Raw genomic sequence first — 4,212 nt, 5'->3', positions numbered from 1 at the left:
TCTTTTTGCTTATGTGGTGCTGAGGAATCGAACCCAGGGCCTCATGCATGCAAGACAAGCACTCTACCACTGAGCCACCTTCCCAGCCCCTTGAAAAACATTTTAATTAGTATTAGTTGTACGGGGGGATTTCACTGTGATATTTCCATACATACACACAGTGTATCCTGGTCAAACTCACCTCCCTCATCTATCTTCCACCTCCTTACAACAATTTCAACAGGATTTTCTTTTTTCTTTCTTTCTTTCTTTTTTTTTTTTTTGCCAGTTGTGGGGCTCAAACTCTGGGCCTGGGCACTGCCCCTGAGTGCTTTTCTGCTTAAGGCTAGCATTCTACCACCAAGCCATAGCATTACTTCTGGTTTTCTGGTATTTAATTGGAGATAAGAGTCCCATGGGCTTTTTAGCTGGGGCTAGCTTTGAACAGCGATTCTCAGATTTCAGCCTCCTGACTGGCTAGGATAACAAGCATGAGCCACCAGCGCTCACCTTCAACAGGTTTTATTTTTCTATTTTCATGCATAGGTATAAAGTTCTTCATTCATATTCGTCTTTATTTACCCTCTTCCTTGGCCTTTCCCCCTCCTTCTAATACTTGCTCCCCCAACAAAGTCATTCACTTAAAAAAAAATCTAGTGTATATTAATGATACAAAGGGTTTCACGGTACTATTTCACACAGACATATTATATTTTAGTCAGATTAATTCCATCTACTGTTCTATTTAGGAAAAGAGGGAGCAGTTGTTCAACATCATTCTGTGAGTTTTATTATGTTATTTTCATAATAGATACTATGTATCTTGATATTATTCATCCTCCTTTATTTTCTGGATCCCTTCACTGCTGAATTCTACTAGATATTAAAAACAAAAACAAAAACCTAACACCAGTACTCCTCAAACTTTTCCATGAAATAGAAAGGGAAGGAATGCTACAAAACTCATTATACGAATCCACTGTTACCTAATTTTAAAGCTTATCAAGGACAAGACAAAAAATTTATATACCAATCTCTGTAGTAAACATAGATGCAACATTCTCAGTAAACGATTTGCAAACCAAATTCAACCACACCCTGCAAAGATCTCATCATGATCTTTGTTCCAGGGACACGAGGCTATCAGAGCTTCTTAGAACTAGCAGTTTCCAGAAACATTGCATGTTTTCAGGAATCCTCATGTGGAAGTGTCTGGTGCAGAAGCTCAGAGAAGGAGGTGATCCAAGAATCTGGAGAATTGTGGGCAATTTCCAGCATAGTGGAAGGCTTAAGTGTAGCACTGGATTGCTCACCATCTTGAGGGTAGACTTGAAGGGTTCCATTTGGGGAAATGGAAGCCCAAAAAACAAGACCACACTTCTGAGCACAGCTTGGGCCAGAAGCCACATTTTCCAGCTCCAATCTGCCTCCTTCAAGTGTCTCATCATTCATGAAGCTAGAAATGAGAGCTCCTGAGCAGCACACTATGCCCCATTCCAGACTCAGCATGCTTTGTTCTGGTCCAACAGATGGATTTTTCTCTCCAGCCTGTACATGGGGAAAGAGGAAAGTGAATTCCTTTCACTTGTAGGAGCTCTTGCAGCCAGAGCTTCTATACTCTCAGGAGCCAAGCACACTGTGGGATGCAGGGAAAAGATCCCGCTGCCCAAGGTAGATGGAAGTGCTCCCTTTGACAGTTGCCCTGGTTTAGAATTGATGTTGCTGCTCTCTGATGGTTCTCCCTTCTAGCAGCCCATGTATGAGGCATGCCACCATGTGAATTAGCACCTCAAAAAAACCCTAAAAATGATCACGTTGGGGCTAGACTCTAGGAGTATATATACTTTTCAAAAAGGATGGAATTCATAAGCTAATGAAATATATGTATATATAAACAATATATGTCATATGTATATTTAAGGAATGGAGTTTACATAGTTAGGTGTGTTGAAAGGGTATTTAAAAAGGCATTAGTTATGAATATATTTTTTTGAGATAAAAGGCTCAATTTTGATGAAACATTGAAATGTGAAGAGAGGAAGAAGCCCCAACAGATAACCCAAAGACCCCTGGTATGGTATAAATGTTACCTGCTGGTAACAAAATGTCAAATGAGTTTGAAATAAAAATAATTAATTTTATTGCTTCTTGTTGGAACATAGGAAAGACCGAGAAGCTCAGTAGAATACTGTGAGATCTGTGATTTTATTGGAACAGATTTCTAGAAATGGAATTTAAAAAATTGGATTGCATATATTAAAATTTAAAGGCCCTGGATAAAACATAGTTCTAATTTCAATTACTTTGGCCTTTATGGTCCAGGGGGGTGAATATTTTAGTGGCTGTTTTTACAGGTATCATATATTCACTTCGCTTGCTGGGCTGTCTCTGTCCCTTAGGCGCCTTTTTTCCTCCAGTTGGAAATCTTGTTTAGAACACAGACTCCCCTGGTGCCCTCCAAGTCTGGTTTCCTTGGCCACTGAGCCGGGCATTTCCTGCGAATTGGTTAAGGTGAAGATGTCCCCTGCTGCCTGAGAAGAGATGTGGTCCTGCTGGGTATTGGTGTTTGGAATGAAATAGGACAGTGTTTATTTGTCTGAGCCCAGTTCTTCCAGGATGCTCCTATTTTCCTGTGGATTTTTTTTTAAAAAAGTTGCTGTGAGCATAGTTTTGCAACTTTAAAAAAAAAACAAAATAAAAAATATTTATTGTAAATGATAAAGAACCTATAAAAGTGCATATTTCAAAAGCAAAGCTGGAGGTGTAGTTCAGAGCTAGAGGGACTGCTTAGCATATAGGAGCCCCTGGATTCAGAATAACACTAGCAATACCACCACACTCAGAGATAGCCACAGATACCTCCTGTGAATATAGAAAAATTACCCCCTCCCAGAAATATCTCCTGCTATTAGAACATTTTGAACTATAGGCATCTGAGAGAGTGTTTTGTGTATATAACACATGCAGTTCAGGAACCTGTTCATTGAAATTAGCAATCTGTTTTTGTTTCAAGTAAACAGAGTAAATTTATTTGAAAGTGAAAGGTAAATCATGATAAGAAGACAGCCAGACTTCCCATTTGGAGAGAGTCCAAAAAGAGGAGTCCAGTAGAGCCCTTTTGGAGGGCAGCCATTATAGTACAAGACTCCTCCACCATCTTCTCCTCTGGGCTTTGCTTGATGGCTTGTGTGGGCTCTGCCCTGCCATTGGTTGAGCACTCAGGGCATTATGGGTAGAACACACATTCCAGTAGGGACCAAGGCCCTCTGGGAACAAGAAGGTCCATGGTGGGGCTGGGAAGGTGGCTCAGTGGTAGAGCGCTTGCCTTGGATGCCTGAGGCCCTGGGTTCGATTCCTCAGCACCACATAAGCAAAAAAGAAAAAAGCTGGAAGTGGCGCTGTGGCTCCTTGAGCTGAAGAGCTGAGGGACAGCGCCCAGGCCCAGAGTTCAGGTCTCATGACTGGACCAAAAAAAACCCCCCAAAACACAAAAAGCAAAACAAAACAAAAAGAAGGTCCATACTTCTGTCTGGTGAATGTATTATGTTAACATTATAGTTTACTTGTGTCTGTGTTGTATTTTCCTTGTTTGGAAAATACTTGACTTGAATTCCTAACAGAATCATTATCTTATTATCAGCTATTTATTTCCAGTTTTTTATTCTTGCAAACAAGACTCCATATTCTTTGTGAGCACATCCTTGTACACTTCTTGAGGACCAACTCTTCTAAATCTATACCAAAGGACGTGCAAACACTTTGTCCTTTTTAATTTGTATTTCCTAGGTTAAAGTTTTGTCTGTCACATTTATTCTTTGTTTAATGGATGGCCAACAATCACTTTGAGATTTTCCTGTTTCATCTGTTTTTTTTTCTTTCTCCTTTTTCTGTTCCAAGAACAAGAGAAAAGTTGGCACACAAAAGAAATTCAAATATTTGTTGAATACTGAATTACTTTTCCTGTTTTCTGTTATTCCCCCCCCCCATGACTCTTGCCTTTTCATTATTGGTTTTGTTTATATACTAAAGAATTTAGCTCTTTGTCATACAGAATTCAAGTTTCTTCCCCATTTGCATTTTATGTTTTAACTCTGAGGATTTTTATTTATTTATTTATTATTATTATTATTTTTTGGTCTGGTTGTGGGGCCTGAACTCTGGGCCTGGGCACTGTCCCTCAGCTCTTCAGCTCAAGGCTAGTGCTCTACCACTTGAGCCACAGCGCCACTTCCA

This window comes from Dipodomys ordii, unplaced genomic scaffold (genome assembly GCF_000151885.1).
Source record: "Dipodomys ordii isolate 6190 unplaced genomic scaffold, Dord_2.0 Scaffold58, whole genome shotgun sequence".
Classification (NCBI taxonomy): Eukaryota; Metazoa; Chordata; class Mammalia; order Rodentia; family Heteromyidae; genus Dipodomys; species Dipodomys ordii.
This window is presented reverse-complemented; position numbering follows the sequence as displayed.